At 45.2% G+C, this 7,389-nt stretch overlaps 1 pseudogene; it reads left to right on the forward strand.

Annotated features, from left to right (window-relative positions):
- Positions 1–1,251: 1,251 nt before the first annotated feature.
- The window catches only part of LOC111960094 (TOX high mobility group box family member 4-A-like), an 8,923-nt pseudogene continuing 2,785 nt past the window's right edge, over positions 1,252–7,389 (forward strand).

Genomic DNA, 7,389 nt, shown 5'->3' on the forward strand with positions numbered 1-7,389 from the left:
CATGTTCTGTGTCTATTCTGACATGGATATAGTAGAACATGTTCAAATTACAAATATAATTCTCAATATCATAATTGATCAAATGTAGTTAACAAAAAATACACACAACTTGACTCATTTGCACATTTGAAACATTATCTCGCGCAACGTCAACGTGCTCACGTCGCTCTGTGGAAATGATGTCACTTCCTCATGTCATCCCGGAAGCCGGTGCCATGTTGTGATTTTTGACGAAAAACTAAAAAATCATCACGGGCGAAGTTCAGAAAAGTGGGACAGAGCACATTTCGGGGTGAGAATGGAGGTAAGAACGAGAGTAGAAAGTTTTCAGTGGGGAATCACTTGTGTGGTCGGCATATCCAACCCTGTACAGGTTGGATCGCACAAGTGTCAACAATATTTGGTTTTCAAACACACAAGGAACACACGCTCAGAAAGCCTGACATCATTCAGACCTAGCAAGCTAACTAGCTATTAGCCAACTCTTTCCTAGTTTGTCAGCTTTGAGTAGAGAGCTTTAACCTCTGCTTTCTAAAAGTCCCTGAAGATTGAGATTAACTAACTACCTTATATGATCCTTGTGAGAAAGCTTGCTATTAAACAGCAAGAAGGTGACAACAGGAAAATAATTTCCTCTGCCTGTCTATTCGAGTTGTCTCTAAAATTAATGCGTGGCAATGGCTGTTTTTCTATGTTATTATTGACAGTGGGATTTTCCAAAGATGTGACAGGCAGTTAGTGGTTGTTGTAACATTTTCTTTTAGGTTTTGTCCAGAGAATTAACGGTTAAAGCCTTTAATTTGGCGTGGTCTTTACTAGGCCATTGGGATAAACCATTTGAGAAAAGTGGGAGGGAGTGAAAGTCCATGTTGGATATCAGTAGTTTATTTAATTCAATAATATATTGGGTTTGTTTGTCATAATTGAGCCATATGTGCTTTTAAAAAAGTACATCGGTTGTTACATGATGACAAATCGCTTTGAAATAAATAAACTGCTTTGTAAGCAAAATTCCGATATCCCAGACACCCTCCATTCCCACACTGAAGCCCGCCCCCAAGATTATGGCGATTCAATTCCAAATCCACAATTCTGGTTCCATTGATCAGCCTTGCTCGAGCACAGAGCAGCGGTGAGAAAGAACCGGACGAGCTAAATACTCAAATGGATCAAGACAAGTCAAACTAGGGTCATTTGCGGGATTCCATATAGCGTATAATATAAGCCTTATGCTAGCTTGTGAGGGTAAGATAGCTTGAGTTTGTTCTGGTGTAGTAGGTGTATAAATACAGCTAGCACAGGATTCGGTACCACCGCCTTGCGTCAGCATAGTAGGATAGCCACGCTAGCTAGTAACGAGACGGGTTATTTTTGGTATGAGTGATCGAGCTCTGGCGTGCACTGAGAGAATTATTTCGCCATATGCATAGCAAACCTCGGCTTCATTTTATACATTGGAGTCGCTATGAATCCTGCATATTTCATGACAGAAATCTGAAGTCTGGGCTGTAGCCATTTTTGATTTATTCTTCATTGTTTGTACATTTCGTGATACTAAAACAGTCAGTAAGTGGTACAGTAGTTTTCGTTTATAGATTTGTTCCGCACTTCATACAATTTCGTTGACTGAATGTCATACGAGGCGCCCTTAGAAAATGGACCTGAATTTTTACTCTGATTTAATGGATGGGACTGGGCAACACGGAGATCCAGAATTCCTGGACCCCGGGTCTTTCAATGGATTTGATAATAAGGTGACCGACAACAAGAGCTATGTGTGTGTGTGTGTGCGCGCTCTATGGAGTCAACTGTGACCCCCGCAAACACTCAGAAAGAAGTCTTATAACCGCATATTAGGGCTTGGTTGAATATGTGGTAGTTACAGCACACGTGTAATGTATTGGCTGATGTGGCGAGGTGAGCTGTGGTCATTGGGATGTTTACTATGTGAAAAGTATGCCTAGTTGAGTGTGTGGTTGTTATACGGTTTGATGATGTGTTGTTGATGCTATGCATGATGTCTTTGACTTTATTAAACGGATGATGATGATGCTGCTCATTGTTATGCGGTGATGATGGTTTGACCCATGTGTGTGTGCTTTGTGTTTCAGTTCCCTGGAGGCAGTGACAACTACCTGACCATCAGCGGGGCAAGCCATCCGTTCCTCTCCTCCTCTGAGGTAGCTACTCAACCCTTCCACTTCACTCTCTTTTTTAAACATTCATTCCCTCTCTTTTTCCTCTCCCCTATCCTGTCTCTCTTATCTACAAATCCTCAAACAATCTGCAGTTATTCACACACCACTAACATCCAGTATAGCAGGTGATGACGTCTCATACTTACAATGACATACTTCTCCCCGCCCTCTTTCCTCTCTACTGTCTCCTCTCCACCGCCTTTTTCCTTACCATCTCCCCCCATCCCTACCCTCTCTTCTCCCCTTCTCATTCCTCTCCATTCTATCCCCCCCCCAACAGACATTCCCAACACCCCCAGCCTGGGCGATGAGGAGTTTGAGATCCCCCCCATCTCCCTGGATCCGGACCAGGCCCTCACTGTGTCTGATGTAGTGGCCCACTTCGGAGAGCTCTCGGACGGGGAGCGCGGTGGCCTGTCCACCCCTGGGAATGCGGTGGTGGGGGGAGACGACCCGTCCTTCGCCTTGACCTTTGTCAACCCACATTCGGGGTCACAGGGGCTGGAACACCATCTTAGTCTGGGGGTCATCAGTCAACCTGGTGGAGGAGGGGCCATGCTGGGGTCTGCTCTGGGGATGGTGAGAACCATAGAGATACATTTCAATGAATTAAGATTATCTGACCAATATGGCCGTCCTGTAGTCACGTTGCCGGAATGCCAATCACCATTCTAGTGTTCTATTTAATTCTATGTGAGGACTACAATATTTTATTTCGTTCGTAATACTATGCCCTTGTCTGACTATGAACCCCACCTCTTTTCCAGGATCTGGGACACCCCATTGGCTCCCAGTTCAGCAGCTCCTCCCCAATGACCATAGACGTCCCGCTGAGTGACATGGGCCATGGCCTGTTGGGCCACAATCAGCTGACCACCATGGACCAATCAGAGTTCAGCGCACAGCTGGGGCTCAGCCTGGGGGGCGGGGCCATCCTGGCGTGCTCCCAGTCGCCTGACCAACCACTATCGGCCGCTGCTTCACCCGTTGGTTCGCTACAGGATGACGACATGGACGACTTCAGACGGGTCAGTCCTATTGGTCAATCTTTCTGTCATGTCTGTCTATTAGCGGATTAGTCTGTCTGTCGGTCTTGTTTGTCCGTCTCTCTGTTGTAATGTAATTCTCAATGTTGTGTTTACAGTGCATTTAGAAAGTATTCAGACCCCTTGACTTTTTCCACATTGTTACGTTACAGCCTTTTCCTAAAATGTATCAAATAGTTTTTTATCCCTCATCAATTTACACACACTATCCCATAATGACAAAGCAAAAACAGGTTTTTAGAAATTTAGCAAAGGTACAAAAAATTAAAAAAATATTACATTTACCTAGGTATTCAGACCCTTTACTCAGTACTTTGTTGAAGCACCTTTGGCAGTGATTACAGCCTCAAGTCTTCTTGGGTATGACTCTACAAGCTTGGCACACCTGTATTTGGGGAGTTTCTTCCATTCTTCTCTGCAGATCCTCTCAAGCTCTGTCAGGTTGGATGGGGAGTGTCGCTGCACAGCTATTTTCAGGTCTCCAGAGATGTTCGATCGGGTTCATATCCGGGCTCTGGCTGGGCCACTCGAACATTCAGAGACTTGTCCCGAAGCCACTCCTACGTTGTCTTGGCTGTGTGCTTAGGGTCGTTGTCCTGTTGGAAGATGAACCTTTGCCCCAGTCTGAGGTCCTGAGCTCTCTGGAGCAGGTTTTCATCAAGGATCTCTCTGTACTTTTCTCCGTTCATCATTCCCTTGATCCTGAATAGTCTCCCAGTCCCTGCCGCTGAAAAACATCTCGACAGCATGATGCTGCCACCACCATGCTTCGCTGTAGAGATGGTGCCGGGTTTCCTCCAGACGTGATGCTTGGCATTCAGGCCAAAGAGTTCAATCTTGGTTTCTTCAGACCAGACAATCTTGTTTCTCATGGTCAGAGTCCTTTAGGTGCCTTTTGGCAAACTCCAAGCGGGCTGTCATGTGCCTTTTACTGAGGAGTGGTTTCCATCTGGCCACTCTACCGTAAAGGCCTGATTGGTTGAGTCCTGCAGAGATGGTTGTTCTTCTGGAAGGGTTCTCCCATCTCCACAGAGGAAGTCTGGAGCTCTGTCAGAGTGACCATCAGGTTCTTGGTCACCTCCCTGACCAAGGCCCTTCTCCCTTGATTGCTCAGTTTGGCCGGGCGGCCAGCTCTAAGAAGAGTCTTGGTGGTTCCCAACTTCTTCCATTTAAGAATGATGGAGGCCACTGTGTTCTTAGGGACTTTCAGTGCTGCAGAAATGTTGTTGGTACCCATGCCAAGTTATGTGCCTCGTCACAATCCTGTCTTGAAGCTCTACAGACAATTCCTTCGACCTCATGGCTTGGTTTTGGCTCTGACATGCACTGTCAACTGTGAGATCTTTTTATATAGACAGTTGTGTGTCTTTTCTAAATCATGTCCAATCAATTGAATTTACAACAGGTGGACTCCAATCAAGTTGTAGAAACCTCTCAAGGATGATCAATGGAAACAGGATGCACCTGAGCTCAATTCCAAGTCTCATAGAAAAAGGATCTGAATACTTATGTAAATAAGATATTTCTGTTTTTTTTATTTCTAATAAATTTGCAAACATTTCTAAAAACCTATTTTCGCTTTGTCATTAGGGGGTATTGTGTGTATATTGATGAGGACATTTTTATTTATTTAATCCATTTTAGAATAAGGCTGTAACATAACAAAATGTGGAAAAGGGGGAGAGGTCTGAATACTTTTCTGAATGCACTCTATATTCAAGTGCTTTGATCAATGTATGGGAAACTGTTTTTCTGTTTTCTCTCTGTATTTCTCGTCTCCTTCTCCCCCTCTCTCTTGCCTATTCTAATTCAGCAGAGCGTGTTGGTGGAGTCCCCTGTCTCTCTCGGCGTCATCTCCCTCGATCCCTCTCTCTCCGATTCCCCCATACCTTCCTCCGCTCCGTCCTTCAGCACCCCTCCTAATCTCGTCCGGAGAGGGGGAGCGGTCGGAGGAGGGAAGAAAGGGAAGAGGAGGAAAGACCTCAACGAGCCCCAGAAGCCAGTATCGGCCTACGCTCTGTTCTTCAGGGACACACAGGCAGCCATTAAGGGACAGAACACAAATGCCACCTTCGGAGAGGTGTCCAAGATAGTGGCCTCCATGTGGGAAAGTCTGGGGGAGGAGCAGAAACAGGTACACCCACACATTCACGTGCAAACGAACACACGCATGCAGACATTTACACGCACATGTTCACATTCACTATACAAGCACATATGTAGATATGAATAATGTATAATGAACAAAAATATAAACACATGTAAAGTTTTGGTTTCATGAGCTGAAATAAAAGATCCCAGAAATGTTCCATACGGATAAAAAGCTTATTTCTCAAAAGCTTTGTGCACAAATTTGTTTACGCCCGTTAGTGAGCATGTCTATGCCTAGATAATCCATACACCTGACAGGTATGGCATATCAAGAAGCTGATTAAACGGCATGATCATTACACAGGTGCACCCTGTGCTGTGGACAATAAAAGGCCAGTCTAACGTGCAGTTTTGTCACACAACACAATGCCAATGATGTCTGAAGTTTTGAGGGAGCGTGCAATTGGCATGCTGACTGCAGGAATGTCCACCAGAGCTGTTGCAAGAGATTTAATGTTATTTTCTATACTATAAGCCGACTCAAGTTATTTTAGAGAATTTGGCAGTATGTCCAACCGGCCTCACAACCGCACACAACTTGTAACCATGCCAGCCCAGAACCTCCACATCTGGCTTCTTCACCTGCACAAACTGTCAGACCCACTCAGGGAAGCTAATCTGCGTGCTCGTCGTCCTCACGACAAAGCCTATTCCCCCTCAGGAGACTGAAGAGATTTGGCATGGGTCCTCAGATCCTCAAAAGGTTCTACAGCTGCACCATCGAGAGCATCCTGACTGGTTGCATCACTGCCTGGTATAGCAACTGCTCTGCCTCTGACCGCAAGGCACTACAGAGGGTAGTGCGTACGGCCCAGTACATCGCTGGGGCCAAGCTTCCTGCCATCCAGGACCTCTATTCCAGGCGGTGTCAGAGGAAGGCCTTAAAAATGGTCAAAGACTCCAGCCACCCTAGTCATAGACTGTTCTCTCTGCTACCGCACGGCAAGCGGTACCTGAGCGCCAAGTCTAGGTCCAAAAGGCTTCTTAACAGCTTCTWKCCCCAAGCCATAAGACTCCCGAACATCTAATCAAATGGCTATCCAGTCTATTTGCATTGTCCCCCCACCCCCTTTTTTCCCTGCTGCTACTCTGTTTATTATCTATGCATAGTCACTTTAACTCTACTTACATGTACATATTACCTCGACTAACCTGTGCCCTCGCACATTGACTCTGTACCGGTACCCCCTGTATATAGCCTCGGTATTGTTATTTTACTGCTGCGCTTTAATTATGATTTTTAAAGAAAATTTACTCATCTATTTTTACTTAACACTTATTTTTCTTAACTGCATTGTTAGGGCTTGTAAGCATTTCACTGTAAGGTCTACCTACACCTGTTGTATTCAGGGCATGTGACAAATATTATTAGTATTTATAGTATTTCAATGTACTTATATGAACTGTAACTATTAAAATCTTCAATTGTTGCATGTTGCGTTTTATATTTTTGTGCAGTGTAATATCATCGGGTTCACACGTTCTCTCATGATATCCCTGTATGTATTCTTCTCAGGTGTACAAGAGGAAGACTGAGGATCTCAAGGCTCTGGCAGCCTACAGAGATAATCAACTTCCTGAGGTGAGACAAGACTAGTGTTCCTAGAGAATGCTATTCAGTTGTACTGTGTGTGTGCTTAGGTTTATTACAAGGGTCAGCCTTTGTCAACGGGGTGCAGGTAGCCTAGCGGTTTAGAGCGTTGGGCCAGTAAACGCTGGTTCAAATCCCGAGCCATCTAGGTGAAAAAACTGTTGATGTACCATTGAGCAAGGCACTTAACCCTAATTGCTCCTTTAAGTCGCTCTGGATAAAAGCTTCTGTAAAATGTCATGTGTAAACTAAATGTCCACTTTTACCTCTACCCCTCTAACTTCAAACTCCTTTCTCCTCCTCTCTCTCCCAGCTGAACATAGAGCTTCTGGACACTGCTCTGTCGCCTCCCTCTCCTCCTTCCCCCGCCCCTCTCCCCACCCCCGTCGCCCCCCATCCCCGC

The sequence above is a fragment of the Salvelinus sp. IW2-2015 genome, linkage group LG37 (genome assembly GCF_002910315.2).
Source record: "Salvelinus sp. IW2-2015 linkage group LG37, ASM291031v2, whole genome shotgun sequence".
Classification (NCBI taxonomy): domain Eukaryota; kingdom Metazoa; phylum Chordata; class Actinopteri; order Salmoniformes; family Salmonidae; genus Salvelinus; species Salvelinus sp. IW2-2015.